Genomic DNA, 15248 nt, shown 5'->3' on the forward strand with positions numbered 1-15248 from the left:
AATTCAATTTAATTAACATATACTGTATTACTAGTTTCAGAGGCAGGATTTAGTATTTCATCGATTGCAGACAACATCCAGTGCTCATTACATCAAGTGCCTCCTTAATGTCCATCATTCAATTACCCCATCCACCACCACCCCCCAACCTCCCCTCCAGCAACACTCAATTTGTTTTTCCTAGAGTTCAGCAGCTCTTACAGTTTGCATCCCTCTCAATTTTCATCCTGTTTTCTTTTTCCTTCCCTTCCCCTATGTTCATCTGTTTTGTTTCTTAAATTCTACAAATGAGTGAGATCATATGGCACTTGTCTTTCTCTGATTGACTTGTTTTGCTTAGCATAATACCCTGAATTTCTAGCCACATTGTTGCAAATGGCAAGATTTCATTGTTTTTGATGGCTGAGTAATAATCCATTGTGTATATATATCACATGTTCTTTATCCATTCATCTATTGATGGACATCTGGACTCTTTCCATAGTTTGGCTATTGTAGACATTGCTGCTAAAAACATTGGGATGCATGTGCCCCTTCGAATCACTATGCATGCTTTGGACAAATACCTAGTAGTGCAATTACTGGGTCTTAGGGTAGCTCTATTTTTTACTTTTTGAGGAACCCCCATACTGTTTTCCAGAATGGCTGTGCTACTTTGCATTCCCACCAACAGTGTAAGAGGGCTCCCCTTTTCCTGCATCCTCACCCACCTCTGTTGTTTCCAGAGTTGTTAATTTTAGCCATTCTGACTGGTGTGAGGTGGTATCTCATTGTGGTTTTGGTTTGTATTTCCTTGATGCTGAGTGATATTGAACATTTCTTCATGTGTCTGTTGGCCTTTTGTGTATCTTCTCTGGAAAAATGTCTGTTCATGTCTTCGCCCCTTGCTTGACTGAATTTTTCAGTTTCTGGGTGTTGAGTTTGACAAGTTCTTTTTTTAAAAAAAGATTTTATTTATTCATGAGAGAGAGAGAGAGAGAGAGAGGGAGAGGGAGAGAGGCAGAGACATAGGCAGAGGGAGAAGCGGGCTTCTCACAGGGAGCCCGATGTGAAACTCGATCCCGAACCCCGGGATCATGCCCTGAGCCGCAAATAGAGGCTCAACTGCTGAGCCACCCAGGTGTCCGGAGTTTGATAAGTTCTTTATAGATTTTGGATACTAGCCCTTTATATGATAATACATTTGCAAATATCTTCTCCCATTGCGTAGGTTGCCTTTTAGTTTTGACTGTTTCCTTTGCTGCGCAAAAGCTTTTTATCTCAATGAAGTCCCAATAATTCATTTTCAGCAACCCCACTTCTGAGTATATATCCAAAGGAAATGAAATTACTATCTTGTTGAGATATCTGCACTCTTATGTTCACTGTAGCATTATTTACAATAGCCAAGACATTAAAACAACTTAAGTGTCTGTCAAGAGATAAATGGATAAAGAAACTGTTGTGTATATATACAATGGATGATTATTCAGCCATAAAAATGAAGAAAATCCTATCATTTGTGACAATATGAATGGACCCTGAGGGCATTATTGCTAAGTGAAATAAGTTAGAGAGAGAGACAACTACTGTATGTTCTCACTTATTCATGGAATCTAAAATAAAATCAGAGATGCCTGAGTGGCTCAGTTGGTTGAGTCTGACTCTTGATTTTGGCTGAGGTCATGATCTCAGGGTCATGAGATCCAGCCCTGCATCAGGGTCCATGCTGGGCGTGGAGCCCGCTTTGGATTCTCTTTCCCTCTGCTCCTCCCCACTCACGTTCTCTCCTTCTCTAAAAAAAAAAAAAAAAAAGATAGGAAAGGAAAATGAGTAAAATCAAATCAGATTTACACAAATACAGAGTGGATTAGTGGTTGCCAGGGGCATGGGGGTGAGGGTGATGGGTGAAGTTGGTCAAAGGGTACAAACTTCCACTTATAAAGTGAATAAATTCTGAGTACCTAATAAGGTACAACATAGTGATTACAGTTAACAATACTGTATTGCACACTTGAAAGTTACTAAGAAAGTAGACTTAAAAGTTCTTACCACAAAAAAGGTACCTATGTGAGGTAATGGATGGGTTAACTAACCTTACTGTGGTAATTACTTCTCTCAATATATATTTATATCAAATCATCATTATCATATGCCTTATACTTACACAGCATCACATGTCAATTATATTTCAATAAAGCTTTAAAAAGACATAAAGAATGCATCATACAAAGACTATGACATAAAGAAAGAGATTCACAGAAAGAGATGTACTAATGAAAAAATGAGACCAATAGACATGAGACATCAGGAATACCTAGCGGTTACTCCCAGCTTGGAAATGGATTTCCTCCTGAGGAAATCATGTCCTCAGTCCTTTCTCTGGGCCTGGTTGGGTTTAAGAAGGGGAGTAAAGATGATAAGAGTAGGTCTAGGCAATTTCTTATGGTTCCTTTTCACTTTTTTTCTCTGAAAGAATACAACTACTAAAGGACATGAGAATCTATTGAATCATTCAAATTTTGTTGTTGTTACCTACGGGCCTATTATAAATTTTAAAAATAAAGGTAAAACTAATTTTTTAAGTATATCATACAGAAATCCAAATGCTATTACAAGTGTTGGTGAAGGTGTGGAGCTACTGAAACTCTCAGGTACTATAGGTAGAAATGTAAAAGGGCACAGCTACTTTGCAAAACACTTAGGCAGTTTCTTACACACTTAAGTATAAACTTGCAATAGGACCCAGCAGTCCCACTAGTCTTCCTAGTGGAGAAACTGCAACCTGGTTTCAGTGGGGTCAAAATAGGGAACAATTCTTTCACACTGTGTCCAGACAAAGCAGACAGTACTCAGATTCCCACGCCAAGGTAGCATCAATGGGTTTGGCGGTGATAAGAGGAGCCACCTCCACCCAACAAACATTCCAGGTAGGGCAAATCAACAGCAAATTCAATATTCCATGAAAATATGCTTTAGGAATGTAAATGAAATAAAGACATTCTCAGAAAAAGGAAAACTAAGAATTTGTTCCCCCAAAAGAGTTACCATTAAATGATGGTTTTAGGAAGATGTCTAAATAAAAAATTATGACAGAAGGTCTGGAACTTCAGAAAAGAAAGAACAGCAGAACAAGTAAATATAATAGGCTTTTTTCTCATTAACTCCTTAAATTATATATTGCTCATTACAGGAGATTACATTGATTTTTTAATATTGAACAAGCCTTGTATATCTGGAATTAATCCTACTTGATGATGGTATATAATTATTTGTATACATTAGTAGATACAATTTGTTACTATTTTGTGGAGGATTTTTGTGCCCAGGGTCATTTGATACATTGGTCTGTAGTTTTGTTTTAGCCTGCCTTTTTGCACTGTTTTTATCTTGTTTGTTATCAGGGCCTATGAAAATGAAAATATAACATACTGAAGTATGTGGAATGCAGCTGAAGTAGTACTGAGAGAGCAAGAATGCTTACGTTAGAAACAAGAAGCAAAGGACTCAAAACAATAATTTGTGTCCCTACCTCATGAAACTAGAAAAGAGCACAATAAACACAGAGCAAAGAATGAAATGATAAAGACAAATGCAGAAATCAATGAAATTGAAAAGAAGAAAACAGAAAATTAATGAAAATTTTGATTCTTTAAAAAAAATCATTAAAATTGATAAGCCTCTAACAAGGCTAATTAGGTTTAAAAAAAGAGAAGGTGGGGCACCTGGGTGGCTCACTCAGTTGTGTCTGACTCAATTTTGGCTCAGGTCATGATCTCAGGGTTATGAGATCAAACCCCATGTTGAGCACTGTGCGGGGCCATGGAGCCTGCTTGCAATTCTCTCTCTCCCTCTCCTTCTGCCCCTGCCCCCCCAACCCCTGCTTATTCTCTCTCTCTCTCTCTTTCTAAAAAATATTTTTAGGTAAATTAAAAAAGAGAAGATACAAATCAGCAATATTAGGACTAAAACATGGGGAATATCACTAGAGATTTTCCAGCCAGTAAAAGGATCATAAGGGACTTTAAATGACTTTACACTTATAAATTCAGCAAATAGAACGGATGGTTTTGAAAACTCAACTGAAATGAAGTAAACAATTGGAATAGTCCTATAATCCATTAAAGGAATTAAATTCATAATTTAGAAGCTTCCAAAAAAAGTAATTTCTCTAGGAAAAACAAACTCTGACCTAAAACTCATATCTTATACAAACATTAATTCAAAATGGATCATGCACCTAAATGTAAAATGAAAGATTGTAAAACTTTGAAGAAAAAGCACAGGAGAAAAACTAATACCTAGGGCTAGACAAACAATTCCTAGATTTGACATCAAAAGCATGATCAATAAAGAAACAATTAATAAATTTGACTTTATCAAAATTTAAAACTTCAAAAGATCCTGAGAAGACTGTGAAAATACAAGCTACCCACTGGAAACAAACACTTGTAAACCACACATCCAACAAAGGTTTGCATGAAGAATATACTCAGAAATACCCAACAGAATACCCAAGAACATACTCTCAAAACCCAACAGTAAAACAAAATCAAAACCAAAAGACAACCTGAAAAGTTGTTCAATATCTCTAGTCAGCAAAGGAATGCAAATTAAAACCACAATTAGATACCACTGCACACCTATCAGAACGGCTAAAATGATAAACAATGACACCAAACCCAGAACACAAAAATCTAAAATGGACATGTCGGGATCCCTGGGTGGCGCAGCGGTTTGGCGCCTGCCTTTGGCCCAGGGCGCGATCCTAGAGACCCGGGATCGAATCCCACATTCAGGCTCCCGGTGCATGGAGCCTGCTTCTCCCTCTGCCTGTGTCTCTGCCTCTCTCTCTCTCTCTCTCTCTCTGTGTGACTGTCATAAATAAAATAAAAAAAAAAAAAATATATATATATATATAATGGACATGTCTTAATAAGTCAATGGTAAACCTTGTGACAACAAACAGGAGTATTTGAATCAATCATAGATAAAAGTTATGGGTATATAGTTTGTAATGGAAGCTACAATTACCATTCTTTGAATTGATGATCTTATTAAATTATACCCAGAAAGCAGAGATGATAATCATGGAAGCTATGAAGATGCCATTCACTCAGGAGCCCTTGATGACTGATTTGATTTCTCTTTTATATATAACAATGTTAGATGCCATTGTCTTGTATCTCAAGCATTATACATTAAAAACAGTAAGCTGTTAAAAAAATAGGGATATCATCAAATGTTGTCAAGGATATAGAAAAACTATATCATTCACATATTGTTGGTAGGGATGTAAAGTACTACAGTCACACTGTAAAAGAATATGGCAGTTTCTTACAAAGCTAAACATGCCATTACCATAAAACTCAGGAATTGTACTTTCGGGCATTTATTTCAAAGAATGGAATATGTGCTCATATATAACACTTAAGCAAATGTTCACAGCAGCTTTATTTGTACTAGCCCCAAACTTGAAACAACCCAGATGTTCTTCAATCTGTGAATGGCTAAAGAAACTGTGGTGCTGTGTAATATTATTCAGCAATAAAGAAATGAATAACTACTGGGAGATTAGGAAGATGATAGTTGAGTAGGAGGACCCTAGGCTCACCTCATCCTAAGAATACAACTAGATAACTATCAAATCATCCTAAATGCCCCAGAAACTGACCTGAAAAACAGCAGAAAACTACACAACTAAATGTAGAGAAGAGTTCACACTGAAGAGGCAGGAAGTATGAAGAGGGAAATGGATTGGGAGGGAAATGGATCACGGCCATTGCTTTGGGGAGGGAGCCATGGTCACAGAGAAGGGCAAGAGATAGCCTAGCACACAGGGGAGTACATGGAGAAAACGAGTCTCCATAGTAATTGGTTAAGGAAGTGAAAGGGGCTGAATTTCCTGAGTTCCTACAACCAACAGGGCTTAAAGCCTGGAGTTTTAAAGGTCAAGTGTGCTTGGCTCTGGGAGAGCTCAGAGGGCATTGGGGCTGTTCTCAGAGAAAATGCAGGGTAAACAGCCCATACACATAAAGCATGAAGACAGAGATCTAAAGTGTGCCTGGGGCACATAGTGGGTAAATTATCTGCTCATCTCTGAGACCATTCCAGAGAAATAGCATTCACAGAGAGACCCCTCCAAACAAAGGAACTGGCTGGGGCTATTTCCCTCCCCTGCCCCTCAGTATAAGCACAGGGCCATCTGTGGGAACCAGAACAGTGAAGACACTCACTACTTATTTATAACAAACCCTGTCCACACCCTGCCCCCCAAACTCCGAAGTAACCACCCTTCCACATCACCTTGTCTCAGGTGAGTGCTCTCCCCCAGAAGACTGGCCCAAACCCCTGCTAACACCATGACTCCCAATGTGGTAGTTTTATGGAACATCAGCTCCATCAGTGGTGGTGATGGGTCTCATTTCACATACAGACCAGAGCACACCTAATTAACGCATGCCACATTCAACTGGGACCAAACACTATCCACAACAGGTAAGGAGAGCCTCTGCAGATAACTGGCCTGAAAGATAAAGTGGCCAGAACAAAACAGCAGAGCACACGTGCACACACTGGAGACACTTCTGGAAGCACCAGGCCGTAGGAAGCAGAGGGCACTACAGGACCTATTTTTTATAAAGCCATTACCCTTAAGAATAAGAGACATTGCCAACACAGAGAAACAGGCACAGAGACATAGACAAAATTAGAAAACAGAGAAACTTATCCCAAATGAACGAAGAGGACAAGGCTACAGCCAGAGATCTAAGCAAAAGAGATATAAGTAACATGCCTGATGGAGAATTTAAAGTAATGATCATAAGTATTTTCACTGGACTTGAGAAAAGAGTAGAAGACATGAGGGAGACCTTCACACAGAATAAGGAATAACATAGCAGAGATAAAGAGCACAATAAAGGAAATGAGAAACACACTTGATAGAATGAACAGCAGGACAGAAGAAGCAAAGAAACAAAAATTAATGACCTACAAGACAAAGAACAGAAATTAATCAAGCAGAACAAAAGAGAGAAAAAGAATTATGCAAAATAAGAACAGATTTAGGGAATTCAATGGCTTTATCAAATGTAATAACATTCATATTATAGGAATCCCAGTAGAAGATAGAGAAAGAAGGTAGAAAATTTATTTGAAAAAATAACAGCTGAAAACTTCCCTAATCTGGGAAAGGAAACAGATATCCACATCCGGAGGCACAGAGAACTTCCATCAAAAACAATAAAAGCAGAACCCCACCAAGACATGTTATAATTAGGGACGCCTGGGTGGCTCAGCGGTTGAGCATCTGCCTTTGGCTCAGGCCTGGGACTGAGTCCCACATGAAGCTTCCTGCATGGAGCCTGCTTCTCCCTCTGCCTATGTCTCTCTCTCTCTCTCTCATAAATAAATAAAATATTTTTAAAAAAGACATGTTGTAATGAAATTGGCAAAATATAGTGACAAAAATATTTTAAAGCAGTAAGACAAAAGAAGGTAGTAACTTCCAATGGAAAACCCATAAAACTGGCAGGAGATTTTTCAACAGAAACTTTACAAGCCAGAAGAGAGTGGCAAGATGTACTCAAAATGCTGAATGGGAAAAATCTGCAGTCAAGAATACTCTACCCAAGAAAGGTATCATTCAGAGTAGAAGGAGAGATAAAGAGTCTCCAGACAAACAAAAGCTAAAAAAGTTCATGATTACTAAACCAGCCCTGCAAGAAATAATAAAGGGGACTCTGATTGGAAAGGAGAAACCAAAAGTGACAGTATAAAGGCAGGTAACACAAAAGCAGTAAAAATGAGTAATTCTGAAAAAAAAAGTCAGTCAAGAAACTCACAAAATAAAAAGATATAAAATATAACAGCTTACACCTAAAACATAGGGAGGAAAGGAGTAAAGAATGGGTTCAAACTTTAACAGCCATCAACATAATGTATACTGCAATATGCAGATGCTATATATAAACCTAATGGTAGCCATATATCAAAAACACTAATAAATATGAAAAGAATAAAGAGAAAGAAATCCAAATATATCTACTATAGAAAATAAGCAAACCATGAAAGAGAGAAAGATAAGAAAAAACAGAAAAAAACTTTCTGAAACAACACAAAGCAAATAATAAAATGACAATGAATACATATCTATCAATAATTACTTTGAATTTAAGTGGACTACATGCTCCAATCAAAAGACATAGGGTGGGATCCCTGGGTGGCGCAGCGGTTTGGCGCCTGCCTTTGGCCCAGGGCGCGATCCTGGAGACCCGGGATCAAATCCCACATCGGGCTCCCGGTGCATGGAGCCTGCTTCTCCCCTCTGCCTGTGTCTCTGTGTCTCTCTCTCTGTGTGTGTGACTATCATAAATAAATAAAAAATTAAAAAAAAAAGATTCTCGATTTCCAAAAAAAAAAAAAAAAGATTCTCTCTTTCCATCTCCCTCTGCCCCTCCCTGCACTCTCTCTCTCTCTAAAATAAATAATTCTTAAAAAAAAAAAGACATAGGGTAACAGAATAGATAAGAAAGCAAGACCCATCTATGTTGCCTACAAGAGGCTCATTTTAGACCTAAAGACACCTACAGATTGAAAGTGAGGAGATAGAGAAACATTTATTGTGCAAACATATGTCAAAAGAAAGTCTAATTATATCAAACCAGTAGACTTTAAAACAAAGACTAATAAAAGACAAAGAAGGACACTATATAGTAATAAAGGGGACAGACAATACAAGAAGAAGAAACAACAATAGTAAATAGTTATGCACCCAACACAAAAGCACCCAAATACATAAAACAGTTAATAAAAAATCTAAAGGAAATAATTGATAATAATGCAATAATAGTATGGGACTTTAACACCCCACTAACATCAATGGACAGATCATCTAAACAAAATCAATAAGGAAATCATGGATTTGAATTACAGAGTGGAATAGATGGATTTAACATATATCCAGAATATTCAATCCTAAAACAGAATGCACATTCTTTACAAGTGCACATGCAACATTCTCTAGAATAGATCACAGATTCAGCCACAGAACAAGCATCAACAAATTCAAGAATATTGAAATCATACCATGCATATTTTCTGACCATAATACCATGAAAGCAGAAGTCAACTACAAGAAAAGGGCAGCCCGGGTGGCTCAGTGGTTTAGCGCCGCCTTCAGCCCAGGTTGTGATCCTGGAGACCAGGGATCAAGTCCCATGCCGGGCTGCCTGGATAGAGCCTGCTTCTCCCTCTGCCTGTGTCTCTACCTCCCTCTCTCTCTGTGTGTGTCTCTTATGAATAAGTAAAAATAAAATCTTTAAAAATAAAATTTTAAAAATTTTAAAAAACACAAGAAAAAATGTGGAAAGACCAAAAATACATGGAGATTAAATAACATGTTACTAAACTATGAATGGGTCAAGCAAGAAATAAAAGAAGAAATTAAAAAGTACATGGAAACAAATGAAAATGAAAACACAATGGTCCAAAACCTTTGGGATGCAGCAAAAGTGATTCAAAGAGGGAAGTATCATTTTCATCTCCAAAAAAAAAAAAAAAACAAAAACAAAAAAAACAAAGAGGGAAGTGTATATAACAATACAGGCATATCCTAAGAAGCAAAAAAAAAAATCTCAAACAACTTAACCTTACACCTAAAGGAGTTAGAAAAAGAATAACAAACAAAACCTAAAATCAGCAGGAGGAAGGAAATAATAAATATTAGAGCAGAAATAAATGATATAAAAACTAAAAAAATAGAACAGATCAATGAAACCAGAATCTGATTCTTCAAAAAAAATCAATAAAACTGATAAATATCTAGCCAGACTTATCAAGAAAAAAAGAGAAAGGACTCAAAGACAATCACAAAGGAGAGAGAAGAAATAACAACCAACACCACTGATATATAAGCAAGTATAAGAGAATGTTGTGAAAAACTATATGCCAACAAATTTGACAACCTAGAAGAAATGAATTCCTAGAAACATGTAAATTACCAAAACTAAAACAGAAAGAAATAGATAATTTGAACAGACTAATAATCAGCAAAGAAATTGAATCACTAATCAAAAAACTCACAACATACAAAATCTAGGACCAGATGGCTTCACAGCCAAATTATACTAAGCATTTAAAGAAGAGCTTTTCCCCTAATGGAAGGAACACGACAGGGATGTCCACTCTCACCACTGCTATTCAACATAGTACTAGAAGTCCTAGCCTCAGCAATCAGACAACAAAAAGAAATAAAAGGCATCCAAATTGGTAAGAAAGAAGTAAAACTTTCACTATTTGCAGATGACTTGATATTCTATATAGAAAACCCAAGGAGCGTGTGGGTGGCTTAGTCAGTTAAGAATCCAATTCAGTTTCGGCTTAGGTCATGATCTTAGGGTAATGAAATCAAGCCCCACATCAGGCTCTGTACTGAGCACAGAGTCTTCTTGAAGTTCTCTCTCATTCTCTGCCCCTCTCCTGTTCTCATGTGCTCTCTCTCTCTCTAAAAATAAGTAAATAAAATTTAAAAGAAGAAAACCCAAAACACCCCACCAAGAAACTGCTAGAACTAGTAAACACATTCAGTGAAGTCACAAGATATAAAATCAAGGTACAGGAATCTGTTCCAGTTCTATATACCAATAATGAAGCAGCAGAAAGAACAATTAAGGGGTCAATCCCACTTTCAACTGCACCAAAAATAATAAGGTACTTAGGAATAAACCTAAACAAAGAGGTAAAAGATCTGTACTCTGAAAACTATAAAACACTGATGAAAGAAATTAAAGATGACCCAGAAATGGAAAGACATTCCATGCTCATGGATTGGAAGGACAAATATTGTTAAAATGTCTATACTACCCAAAGCAATCTACATATTTAATACAATCCCCATCAAAATACCATGAGCATTTTTCACAGAACTAGAACAAACAATTCTAAAATTTTTATGGAACCACAAAAGACTCCATATAACCAAAGAAATTTTGAAAAAGAAAAGCAAAGCTGGAGCTATCACAATGGACTTCAAGTTATATTATAAAGCTGTAGTAATCAAAACTGCATGATACTGGCACAAAAATAGACAATAGGTCAATAGAACAGAATAGAAAGCCCCCAAATAAACCCACAACTATATGGTCAACTAATCTTTGACAAAGCAGGAAAAAGTATCCAGTGGAAAAAAGTCTCTTCAACAAATGGTGTTGAAAAAACTGGACAGCAACATGCAAAAGAAAGAAACTGGACCACTTTCTTACACCAGGCACAAAAATAAATTCAAAATGGGGCACCTGGGTGGCTCAGTTGGTTAAGCATTGCACTCTTGATTTTGGCCTAGGTCACAATCTCAGGGTCCTGGGATCAAGTCCCACACCAGACTCCATGTGTAGCAGGGTTTTCTCGCTCCCTCTCCCTCTGCCCCTACTCCTGCTTGTGCTCGTACTCTCTCTCTCTCTCTTTTAAAATAAATAAATAAATATTTTTTAAAAATTAAAAAATAGGAGTGCCTGGGTGACTCAGTTGGTTAAGCAACTGCCTTTGGTCAGGTCATGATCCCAGAGTCCTGCGATCGAGCTCCATGTCTGGCTCCCTACTGAGCAGGGAGCCTACTTCTCCCTCTCCCCCTGCCCTACCCCCTGCTCATGCTCTTGCTCTCTCTCAAATAAATAAATAAATAAAATCTTTATTTTTTTTTAATTTTAAAAACTAAAAGAAATAAATTCAGGGGCACCAGGATGGCTCAGTTGCTTGAGCATCTGCCTTCAGCTTGGGTTGTGATCCTAGGACCCCAGGGTCGAACCCAGCATTGCGCTCCTTGCTCGGTAGGAAGCCTGCTTATCCCTTTCCCTCTGGCTCCCCCTCATATGTTAACTAACTGTGCTCTCTCTGTCAAATAAACAAATCAAATCTTTTTTAAAAATTCAAAATGGATTAAAGATCTAAATGTGAGACTTGAAACCATAAAAATCTTAGAAAAAACAAGGCAGTAACCTCTGGTATCGGCTGTGGCAACTTTTTTCTAGATATGTTTCCTGAGGCAAGGGGGAAAAAAGCAAAAATAAATTATTGGGACTACAAAATAAAAAGCTTCTGTACAGTGAAAGAGACAATCAACAAAATGAAAGAGCAATCTACAGAATGGGAGAAGATATTTTCAAATGACATATCCAATAATGGGTTAGTATCCAAAATATATAAAGAACTAATACAAATCAACACCCAAAAACCAAATAATCAAATTTAAAATGGGCAGAAAACATGAACAGACATTTCTCCAAAGAAGACATACAGATGGCCAACAGACACATGAAAAGATGTTCATCACTTACCATCAGAGAAATGCAAATTAAAACCACAATGAGATATCACCTCACACCTGTCAGGATGGCTAAAATCAACAACAAAAGAAACAACAGGTGCTGATGAGGATGTAGAGAAAAAAGAGCCCTGTTGTACTGTTGGTGGGAATGCAAACTGGTGCAGCCAATATGGAAAACAGTATTGGCGGTTATTCAAAAAGTTAAAAATAGACCTACCTTATGATCCAGCAATCACACTACTAAGTATTTACCTAAAGGATATGAAACACTAATTCAAAGGGATACACGTGCCCTGATGATTATAGCATCAGTATTTACAATAGTCAAGATATGGAAGCAGCCCAAGTGTCTTTTGATTGATAAATGGATAAAGAAGAGGTTAGGGGCACCTGAGTGGCTCAGTCAGCATCATACTCTTCATCTCACCTCAGGTCTTGATCTCAGGGGTCATGAGTTCAAGCACCACATTGGGCTCTAAGTTTTTGGAGCCTACAGACTCCAAAAAAAAAAAAAAAGGGTTGTGGAATATTACAATGGAATATTACTCAGCCATAAAAAAGAATGAAACCCTACTATTTGCAACAACATGGATGGAGCTAGAGAGTATTATGCTAAGTGAAACAAGTCAATCAGAGAAAGACAAATACCATATGACTTCATTCATATGTAGAATTTAAGAAACAAAACAAACAAGCAAAGGGTAAAAATAAGAGAGAGAGAGAGAGAAATCAAGAAACAGATTCTTAATTACAGGGAACAAACTGATGGTTACCAGAGGGGTTAAATAGGTGATGAGGATTAAGGGAGTGCACTTGTGGTGATGACCTCCAGGTGATATATGGAAGTGTGAATCACTATATTGTACACCTGGAACTAATATAACATTGTATATTAATATAACATTGTATATTAACTAACTGGAATTAAATAAAAACTTAAAAAATGAATAACTACTGATAAACACTACAGCCTGGATAGATCTTCAAGGAATTATCCTTTTAAAAATCCCTTAAAAGTTATATACAATATGATTTCATTGATAGAACTTTCTTGAACCATTAGAATTCTAGAGATATAGATTAATGGTTACTAGGGGTTACAAAACTGGGAGGAGGGGAAAGTGAGTGTGGGTATAAAGGGGTAATAGGAAGGATCCTTGTGGTGATGGCACTCTTCTATATCTTGATTGTGGTGGTCCTCATGCAAATCTACACATATGGTAAAATATTTATAACTAAATAAACACACATATATATGCACCACATGTAAAACTGGTGAAATCTGAATATTGTAGATATATCAATGTCAATTTCTTGATTGCAATGTTGTATTATATTTCTGCAAATTATTACCATTGGGGTAACTAAGTACAAGATAGACTGGGATCTTTCAGAGTTATTTCTTAATAACTGCATATGAACCTACAATTATATAAAACTAAGAACTACAGACTAAAAACTACAAGTACTGTAGAGAGAAATGGATGAAATAACGAAATAAATAGAGATATATACCTTGCTCATGGATTGGGAGATTCGATATTGTTAAGATGTTAATTCTTCCTAAATCCAGTGACAGATTCAACACAATCTCAGTCAAAATTCCAGAGAAACTTTTTAAATAGAAATCGAAAGCATGTAAGAATCTAGAATATTCAGAAGAACCTTACAAAGGAACAACAAAGTTGGAAAGTCTACATTACTTCATTCCAAGGCTTATAGTAAAGCAACAATAATGAAGAAAGTGTGGTATCGGCACAGTGACAGAAATGTACCAATGGAGGAGATGTCTGGCTGGCTCAGTCACTGGAGCATGTGACTCTTGATCTTGGGGACAGACGTTCCAGTCCCACGTGTGTGATTACTGAAAAATAAAATCTCCCAAAAAAAGAAATATACCAATGGAACAAAATTGAGACCTGCATGTTATGTATATACAGACATCTGATTATAGACAAAGATTTAAAGGAAGATTATAGGGGAAATAAACTTCTTTCAACAACTGAGTCTAGGCCCCCACCTCGCCCTCGGGGCTCAGTCGCCCGCGCTCTCCCCGCACTCGGCCAGCGGCCCCCCGGCCGGGGTCATGGGGGGGCCTCTTGGGGCGCGCCGCACTGCCCGGGCTGCTGAGTGACCCTCGGGTCTCCGGGCCGAGCCTGCTCACGCCCCAACTCGGGAGGGTCCTCCTGGACTCGAGAGCGGACCCTGGTTGCAGTGGAGCCAGATGGGGTGCAGCGTTGGCTTGTGGGGGGTGTGATCCAGCGCTTCGAGAGGAGGGGCTTCAAGCCAGTGGGGGTGAAGATGCTGCAGGCGCCGGACAGAGTCCTTGCTGAGCACTACCATGACCTGCAGACGAAGCCCTATACCCAGCCCTCATCAGCTACAGGACCTCTGGCCCCGTGGTGGCCATGGTCTGGGAAGGCCCCAATGTGGTCGGCTCCCCGAGGACCGTGATAGGGCACACCGACTCAGCTGAGACCGCCCCCGCACCATCGGGGGACTCAGCGTCCACATCAGCAGGAACATCATTCACGCCAGCGACTCCGTGGAGGGGGCCCCAAGGGACAGCCAGCTATGGTTTCAGAGCAGCGAGCTGGTGCACTGGGCAGACGAAAACCACCAGAGCAGCATCTACGCGGCCTGAGCACTCGGGCTGCCCTCAGCCACCCCAGCAGCCACCCAGGATCAACTACCTCTGTCGTCCAGACCCGGAGCCCACACCCACAGTCTGCCCTTCTGTCCCAGACCCCGTCTACCTTCTGCTCCACCTACCCCGAGGAGCTGAGCAACCAACTCTATGTGCCTTTTACTATCCTGAGCCAGGAAGAAATTGGACCAAATCCTTTCTATACCAAAGTGCGCCAGACAACCTTTGGGGTGTCTCCAAAAGTATGTAGTGTAAGCGCCCTTCCCCAAAGGGGTGTGGGACATTAGCATTCACTGTGTT

General features: G+C 38.6%; 1 pseudogene; it reads left to right on the forward strand.

The window, feature by feature from the left end:
- LOC144308369 (nucleoside diphosphate kinase, mitochondrial pseudogene) overlaps nucleotides 1-14945 on the forward strand; it is a 47669-nt pseudogene extending 32724 nt beyond the window's left edge.
- The last annotated feature ends 303 nt before the right edge of the window (nucleotides 14946-15248 follow it).

The sequence above is a fragment of the Canis aureus genome, chromosome X (assembly GCF_053574225.1).
Source record: "Canis aureus isolate CA01 chromosome X, VMU_Caureus_v.1.0, whole genome shotgun sequence".
NCBI classification, from domain to species: Eukaryota; Metazoa; Chordata; class Mammalia; order Carnivora; family Canidae; genus Canis; species Canis aureus.